The sequence below is a fragment of the Brassica oleracea genome, chromosome C6 (assembly GCF_000695525.1).
Source record: "Brassica oleracea var. oleracea cultivar TO1000 chromosome C6, BOL, whole genome shotgun sequence".
Taxonomy (NCBI): domain Eukaryota; kingdom Viridiplantae; phylum Streptophyta; class Magnoliopsida; order Brassicales; family Brassicaceae; genus Brassica; species Brassica oleracea.
In genome coordinates, this window is record NC_027753.1 from 13,828,820 (window position 1) to 13,838,212 (window position 9,393).

The 9,393-nt window shown below is 32.9% G+C and overlaps 1 long non-coding RNA gene and 1 pseudogene across 2 annotated transcripts; both read left to right on the plus strand.

Moving 5' to 3' along the window:
• The first annotated feature begins 3,649 nt into the window (after nucleotides 1-3,649).
• LOC106299012 lies at nucleotides 3,650-6,418 on the plus strand. Of its 2 annotated transcripts, XR_001261645.1 has the most exons (8): nucleotides 3,650-3,970; nucleotides 4,566-4,731; nucleotides 4,808-4,901; nucleotides 4,979-5,269; nucleotides 5,350-5,445; nucleotides 5,543-5,657; nucleotides 5,760-6,124; nucleotides 6,249-6,418. It is a non-coding gene; the product is annotated as an uncharacterized LOC106299012 (long non-coding RNA). The 2 variants fall into 2 exon arrangements; XR_001261644.1 differs by lacking the exon at nucleotides 6,249-6,418 and having other exon boundaries at nucleotides 5,760-6,194.
• Nucleotides 6,419-8,029: 1,611 nt separating this feature from the next.
• Nucleotides 8,030-9,393, plus strand: part of LOC106297540 — a 6,428-nt pseudogene continuing 5,064 nt past the window's right edge.

Sequence of the window (9,393 nt, forward strand, 5' to 3'; positions counted from 1 at the left end):
GTTATCATTCATAGCGTTAGTATTACCAATTGAATTCCATCAAATTAATTTACATTCACTTAAATTCTATGGCAAAAGGTAAACATAAGAATTAGACAATTGCATTAAAATCTCATAAAATCATTTAAAATACTGCAAAAGTTATTACATGTGAATTCTTTCAAATTCTTGAATTCAATACCACCCCCTTAATATATTTGGACGAGGTTTAGTAAAATTATATCTAAAACCGCGTTCTATGACACATATATTATATACACCAATAATATAATAAAACTAATATAAATTTCGAATTTCAAAAAGTTAATTAATTTATATACACTAAAATTAAATATTTTTTATTTAATAAAAAATATATCTTAAAATAGAAAAATCTAGAACGGAAACTTTTTGTAAATTAATAACTCTATAAATTAATAAATACCAAAATACCAATATTATTAATTTGTAGAATTTTTACTGTATATATATATATATATATAAAGTAGGTTTTTATCCTTTGTTATTACATCAAATAAGCAAGCAATGTACCAAAAATTGAACCATAAGCACATTTCTTAAAAACAACCAATATTTTAGTTAATTATCTATACAAAATTAAAACTCAGCTGGGTATAATCGTATATCAGGTACAGCAACGTTAATAAACATATTTTATATTCAAATAATCTGTATGAGGTAGTTAGGCACTTTTTAAGAAACTATATTTCTGAATGCCTAAATATATCTTTTGAAAGTTATTTTAGAAAATTCGTTTTGTTTAGATCCGATTTTTGAATACTATTTACTAAAATTTATAGTTGCTTGAAAGACACAATGCATTTTATAATATTTCAACTCTTTTTAGTCGTACATACTTAAGAAAAATATTTTTATAAGTTTACAAAAACAAATATTCTAAAATGTATAAAATTTACTTAAAACATAAATTTAAAAGACTAAATCCGCGCGTAGCGCGGAAAAAAGATCTTGTAATGATAAAGACAAAAACAAGAAAAACACAGGAACAAAAAGATATCCAAAGAAAATCACATTTCATATCTCCTTTTGTTCCGTCTAACGATTATATTGATGAAGCAACAAATACAATTTAGTTCAGAGACACAAATAACCACGAGGAGAACTTGATTCGAATCTTTTCCAAAGATCACCAGAGTGCTTTTCCGCATAACTTGCATTAACGAAGACGGGCTTCAGTCACTTGGCGATGATTCAAGAACCAGACATAGCATCCTCCTTAAAGATGAGTCTCATAAAAGGAATTGCAAGGTTTAAGCTTATCTTGAGTTGGAGTTGAGCGAGCTTGAACCTCCACCGTTGAACAAACGAAACCCGCAACCACCATTGCTTCATCACAACATAAACATTCAGCATGACGACATCACTACGATGAAAATGCAGTTTGATGAGATGTTATGTATCAGTTCGTGCAGCACTACACGAGTTAGTACGACCGTGTGTGATGGGTTTTGTTGGAGTTCGTGTTTTGTGATGAGTATGAGCTTGCTGAGCTTAGAAATGGAAAGATGATAGTGCCTGTAGACATAACGACGTTTTTCGTAAAGAAAAAAAGAGTTTGCTTGAAGTTAAAGTTTTCCAATAAAGAAATGGAAAGTTGCTTTAAGTGTATTTGGAAGACTTGTAGAACAAGTTAAAGACGTGGAGATCAAGTTATGGTCTGCTATATAAGGAGGAACGTGTCTTATGAGAAAGCCATATCCCAGAGAAGAAATAGAGAGAGGTTTCCTTGGTGTGTGTTACTGCTTAGTGTCGAAGTATATTTTGAAGCATTGTCTGATGGAGTCTGACGTGGACTTAGTTTGGTGGCGTTGGTGTTGACGCTTTCTGTGGTGGAGTCGGCCACTACTTGGAGTTTGTGGTGAGCTTTGTGTGTGTGCTTGGGTAATTAAGTTTGGTGTCATTGGTGTGCGTTGGATGTTAACGTACTTGGTGAAGTATTTTCGAGATGTGGAAGATTGAAACCTAGACTCAGGGTGAGTTTAATTTCATTGTGGTGGTATGTAAAAATTGCATATGTAGAATGAGCTCCAGTGCGCGGAATAGTGATCTATGCATGCGTGCTTGATTCCTATCTTCATAAATTATTTACTTAGAAAAGAGCGGTAGTAGACACCAGTGTGTGTGTTGTACCATATAGCAATTGTATTTGGTTTCATAAAATTGTTGATGTTAAAATATCTAATATCTATTTGGTTTTATTTTTTAATCTACCACAAACAAGATTTCTATTTAGAATGTGATTTATATAATTTTCACTTAGTGTTGATTTCACAAAAAAAAAACCAAATATGTAGTTTATATGAATTTTTTTTAAAACATTAAGTAGTTCTAATTGAGATTATATTTAGAAAATTTCTCTAAGATAGCACTGAAATATTTTTATCATAAATATAGCACACAATAGCACAATGACCAAAATGCATCATTAAAGAGGTAAGTAGACACTTATACCATTAATGTTAACTAGTCTAGATTTAAGATTTAGGTTTGAAGGGTGGGTAGAGTTTTGGGAGGTACGGTTTAGGTTGTTTTTTCTTTAATAAAATTTATAATTTAATATAATTTTAAAAAAATAATTTCAAAAAGAATTTTTGGATTTCAAAATAAAATTTTGAAAAATCGAAAAGTTTGAATTGAAAAACATATTATTTAAAAAATAATAAAATTTTTACGTTTTTTTATTCAAAAAATTATTTATATTTATATATGTAGAAAGTAGGGGTAAAAAGATCTTTTACCTCTTGAATGAAAATAGTTTGGTCATTTTCCCCTTTCTGTGCTATTTTGTTAAAAAAAAACTCATTTGGTGTCTTTTAAGAGAATTTCTCTTATATTTATGTAATTTTAAATATAAAAAAAACTTTGTTGGTGTTTTACGTTAACAACTTTGATTTTGATGATAAATCTTCAATTTAATTGATAACTTTATAATGTACTGTTATATATTAAGTAATGCAATTTTAGATTTCTCTTAAACAAATAACATTTATATTTCAGTTTTTTTAGTTCATAAATTTAATAAGTGCTTTGTTTGTTTTAAAAACTTCACAAATCCCAATAATAAACCAAAATAAAATATATGATACTGTAAATAAAATAACAATACGATCAATAAAAACTAGCTACATCAAATTAAAATCAAATTAGAATTTTAAAAACAAATATCATGACAAAGTTGAATATTTTGTAAAGTAAAATATGTTAAAACATCACAACCCACTAACTCAAAAATACATGCCTTAACTAAGAAAATAGAAATATAAAACTAAAAAAAATTAAATATTAATATACTGCTAAAATTTAGTTTTTTCGTAAATATTTATTTTCGCGTATAGGATAAGTTACCTAGTATGTTATTAAATGATTTAAACTATAAACTTAGAAAAGAAAATTCATAATTAAAAATATTAAATAAATAAAAAGACCTTTTACAAAGGCAATTGAGAGAAATCTTCACTCTTGTTTATCTTTATATATAAAGTTGATTTGTGTGATGCACGCAGCCATCTACATCATTAGTAAGCATGGGCTTCTTCTGCCACGTGGCACTCCCAAACAAACGAACTGGGCTTTTATTAAATTTTGTTATTAAGCCCAGAATTATGTCAAGTCCAAAATTATTCTTCTTCTTCGTCATTCTTCTTCTTCCCTGCCTCTTCGCTGCCTCTTTGCTCTGACATTTATTCTGAGTTTTCCATTCATTAATCCACTCTTCGTGCATTATGATTTTCATCTACCTCTTCGTTCACCCTGTAACCGCCTAGAACTCCATCTATAAATATCGACTCTCGCTTCCATTCACATCACAACTCAAACAATTTACTCAAACAAACTATCTCCTAGAAGCAACATATTCAGATGGCGATTAAATCTCCTATAGGGAATTCTCGCCACTGCTCATCGTTTTACGATCTGCCTTTCTAACCATGTCACTCGAAAAGCCCCTACGGTAAGTCGATTGTTTCGTCAATATTACATTCACCATTAACTCTAGATTTTTTTTGGATTTGTATCGCAAGTTCTAATTGTTCATTTTTATCACTGTGAAAAATGTGACCGAATGATTGTTGTAAACAACTGCTTCGCAAATAACGTTCAAAGCTTTATGACTTTTCTCTTCTTTATGTCTTTTTGTTAGTAAAAAGTTAGGAAAGTGGCCTTTGTAGTGGTTGATTGCATGTTTTTCCTCTTTTATTATCTCTTTCTTTAGACCTTAAGATGATTTGTATTTGGAATAGAGGAAAGAATCCTTCACATTTGTGTGACTCACCATACTTATGTTGTGTATTTAAGTATCCATTGAAAATTTCCCCTGAAAGCTTAGTTTTTTTTCTGTCACAATCTACATGTCCCATTGCTTCGTTGGACAACTCCTTTATCTAAGTCATATGAAGGTTGTGTCTGTATTTAATTTTGAAAGTAATCGATTGATATCTTAGATTAACTTTGTATACAGGTTGCCTTATACTTGTCATCTCTTCATTTTTTTCCTATTTCTTTATCTACGAACCTACTTGATATATATTTTTTCCTTGCACATGTAGATTTGTTTTCTGACTGGTACTTGAAGATATAGCTCTGGTGTATTGACTTCAGAGTTAATGGTCCTGGAAAATAGGTCAAACGATAACTGTATGTGTGAGTTGTTCTATGATACAAGGTTCACCCAACTCAACACTTCCTTCCTTCATCACCAAGTCTGAGTTATAGGTGAGAAAGTCGATGCTCGATCTATTGCTTTATGTTTTGATTCAGATCTAATCCCACTTCTTTAATGGCTTCTCAGATAAGGATGAGAATTAGGAGAAGCACAAGCCAAGACCAAAACACTAAGGTTATCTCTCTTTGAAAAACCCTTGCAGCAACGTCTCACCCATTAGGTATACTGAAACCCATTTTCGCCTTTGCTTAGAGCATCGAACTTGAAGCTTGGATTTTTTTGTTACCTTTCTTATAGCTTTCTTAAGGTTCACACAACAAATTAAAGGAGATCCAGTGCCACAAGATCTGCTAGACAGACTGTGCGAGCTCATAGCTGTTCTTGCTGGTGGTGCAGCTGCAAAATCTGAAGCACTGAAGGGACAAAAAATTTGCTACAAGCCTACAACTAAACTTTAAGTCTTCTTTATGTCCTTTTGTATCAAGGCTTTACTTTGAATTTCTGCTTTTTGTTCCAGGAAGAAGTATTAGCAATGAGCCTTCTCGTAGACAATCCCTTAGCTAGCTGACAATAACAAACAGCTACCCGGTACCCCTCTAACCTTGTATAGCTACACTATCGCTTAAGCATATCTCTACTTAATTAACAGAGCTCCACTTTCATATTAGGAAGATGTTATTGGTGAGCTAAGTACAATCAGAAGAACGTTCAACACGACGGCAATTACCGGAAAATAGTATAATGGCAACTCTACGTATAGAAAGGTCCTTTGCATTGTTGATTCTATAATTGTTGTCATTTTCTTCTACTTGGTATGCCATTTTTTCCCTCATGACGCCCTATATCATTGCTTCCTTACAGGGATGTTACTCTGTGTGTTAGGGACTGGCTCTTGCATTCCATAGAAAATTGGAGAGCTATGAGTCGGAGCCCAATGTTGTGCTAGCTACCAGCATAATTTCCAAGACAGTTGGAGGTGAGAAAACTATAACATTCTTATCTCTGACATTTAGGAATAACTTATCCACTTTTTCATACACTGGTTGATTGTTATATTTCACACCCTCTTTGTTTCCAGGTTCGTTCAAAGATTGATAAGATTGAGAGAAAGGGTTTATGCAAAACCTTGGACAGCAAGAAACTATCAGATGCTTCCACTGAGATTGATGGTTCAAATAATATTCTGGAGCTAGCACCAGCTGCGATAGCCAGAACAACTAACACTGTTACCAAGAAGGAAACAACAGTTTTGAGAAGAAGCTTTGCAACAAAAAGAGAAGAAGACGATGCAGAGAGAGTTGAAATTCAACCTAACGATGATTTCAGAGCATCACTCCTTTGAGGTTTATGGCTTTGTGTTTGATCCCAAGGCAACCTATGAAAGCTACGGGTCTGAGCTGAAAGTAGTGTTACTCACTAGCATCAATTCTAAGGTTGTTGGAGGTAAGAAAACTGAATATATTGTCATATGTCTTGCATATCTATACATAACGACGACCGCTATATTTGGATATGTTTTGCTTTAAACAAAAAAAACACTACTATAAACTAAATTTCCATGATGCAGGCCGGTTATTTCTCAACGACACTTCTGGAACCCATAACTACTCAACGTATTTGTTAAACCTTTAATAAATGGTACACCTCCAGTGCGTAAAATATTTGCCAATTGATATCATCATATTGGTACTGTGATGTCACCTTTAAACTCTTTAGATAGAGTGGGGATCCCTCAGCCAAAAATGGTTTTTCATCCAACCTGGTTTATGCTAAAAAAATAGACTCAACTGTTTCTGATCTCAACCAATACGCTGTCACATCTAATCCTCAGGTCAAAGTTCCGTCTATCACAACTCAATATCTCAGTTTAGACTAGCCAAACATAAGTTATCCAATATTTAGGAAAAGTCATCTATAATTTAGCATTATTACAATTAATAAACGGAGTTTTTATGTTCCAATTTGCAGTTTCATTTACATACTTTTTCCAATTTTCGTATTAACTTTCAAAAAAAATATAGAAATGTTTTTCCTCATTTCCTAATATGTTTCACCGCCATAGATAGTTTCTTACCAAAAATTAAATAAGAAAATATATGAACAGAACTTCATTACATGCGTTTGAATTCAAATCAGTCTCTAATTAAAATTTCAAATGTCGTCCACATATTATACTTAATAATATATGTATATATATGCTCTCTAAATAAAACATATATTCACTACTCAAACCATATAACAAGATTTGATTTCACGTTTAAATTTGGTTACCTTATGTTACATTAATATTGCACCATAAAATTAAACCAAAAACATCAAATGTAACATACTAGAAAAAATAACTACAATTATTAATATAGCAGTATCCACCATCTAAAAAAATTATATATTATATCTTCACCAAATAGAAAGATTCACAAGAAAACATATATTCTTTCAAACAAGATAATAAAAACAAACACAGGCATTTACATTTTCTCTCTCGAACATCAACTTTACTTTATGCTTAAATTCCAATTAAATTAACTTTGTCATGACTATTCGGTTTTTTATTCTATTTTTATTGAATCGATTAGTCACAACCACTTTTGTTATTCTGGTTTGAACTTAGCAATTTCAAAACAAAATAATATACTTTAGTCGATAACCATTATCAAATAGATCACAAAATATAATTTTCTTTCAACATATTTTTATCTTCATATTTTTGAATATATTTTCTTTACTAATACCATAAAATAAATTGTAAATTTATTTAGAAATAAAACATACCAAGATTTTGAGTTCGTCAATGGAGCCCGCTGTGGACAAAAAGGTTCCATCTTTCTGTCCTTTTGTACAGTTAAATCTGTTTAACCATGCTCAAAATTTACTGATTTACCTGGAAAAAGTGATCTTTTGCTCTCTTAGGGCTTCGTTAATACGTGATTATCATCTCGGTGTGTTCAGGGTTTTGCTTTTGTTTCAGGGTTTATGTGGGTTTTGGTTTTAGGGTTAATGAGCGATGATCATCTCTGTTTTTTTTTTTGTTTAGGGAAAGTTTGATTATCTTTTACTTTGTTTACTATTACTTACTGTTTCTCTTTGCTTTTGCGCTGATTGGTTTTGTTTTATCCGTTCCTGATGAATCACTGATTGTGTTCTTACAGTTTTACTGAGTAGAAATAGATTAATTTTCTGCTCAATTCTACTGATTTACCTGGAAAAAAGTGAACTATTGCTCTCTTAGGGTTTCGTTGATGTGTGACGATTATCTATGTGTGTTTAGGGTTTTGTTTTGATTTAGGGGTTTAGCTCTTCTTGAGTTTTGTTTTACTAAGCACTCAGGATATCCCAGCTGACCTGGAGATGGGGATGTCTACTACTGATCAGCCTTGGGGGTGTCCGAATTCTAGCAGCAACATAACTTCAAAACCAAGTAGAAACAGTTCTTCTCATCCTAGAGCTCCTGTAGAGGTTGTTTCTTCGGCTCAAGCTAATTTTCTGCGGCACTTTAAAAGATTTGACACTGTTGAGGATTTCTCAGATATTTCTTGAGAATAATTTGCCAGGTTTGGTACGTTTATACCAATGCAGTATGCTTGCAACATTTGTTATTAAAACTTTACTCTTTCTTTGTTGCAAACAGAGACGATATCTGTGCGAGCTTGTGAATCAAGAATGGATCTTATGAGAGCTGTAATTATTGGAGCAGAGGGGACTCCTTATCATGACGGTCTTTTCTTTTTTGATATTCACTTCCCTGATAACTATCCTTCAGTGCCACCAGTAATACCCTCAAGAACTACTTTCTCAACATGTCTTCTGTTATTGAGCCCTTGATGATTGTTGAATTTTTATTTGTTGGTGACAGATGGTTCATTACCATTCTGGTGGGCTTAGAATCAACCCAAATCTATACAGCTCTGGTAAAGTATGCTCGAGTCTTCTCGGTACCTGGAATGGTAACCCGAGGGAGCAATGGCTACCACAGGAGTCCACCATGTTACAGCTTCTCGTCTCAATCCAAGCACTCATCTTGAATCAAAAACCATACTTTAACGAACCTGCCTACGAGCGGACCAAGGGGACTCCATCAGGCGAGGCTTATTCCAAAGTTTACAGCGAGAACGTATACATATCGTCATTAAGGACGATGGTTTACGGCATGAGAAAATCACCAAAGGTAAATATCTAGTCAAGAACTTTGTGTTTTCTTGAATTGTTATGAAACGGTGCTGTGTGATGAAATGTGCAGCACTTTGAAGAGTTTGTTCGTAGCCATTACTTTGAGCGGGCTCACGATATTTTGAAAGCAGCCAATGGTTATATAGACGGTGCTCCTGTTTGTTCCATAGTTAAAGGAACTAGCCAGGTCGAGTCCATGAAATTTAGGACTGACACTACAAGAAAACAGCAAGGATACTGAGGGAAAAAATCGTCGGAATTTCGTCGGAATAACGTTATTCCGACGACATACCGACGAAACAAGTCCTCGGAAATAATTCCTCGGAATTTCTTCTTTTCTCGGAAATCCCTCGGAATTTTCCGACGGAATTCCGAGGAAACAAATTTCCGAGGAAATTCCGAGGATCACTAGTTTATCGGAAATCTCCTCGGAATATACCGAGGGAGAACTTCGTCGGGATATTTCCTCGGAACTTCATCGATCGATGCGTTTTTGGACATATATACATCGATCGATCCGTTTATAAAAAAACGTTCGGAATATA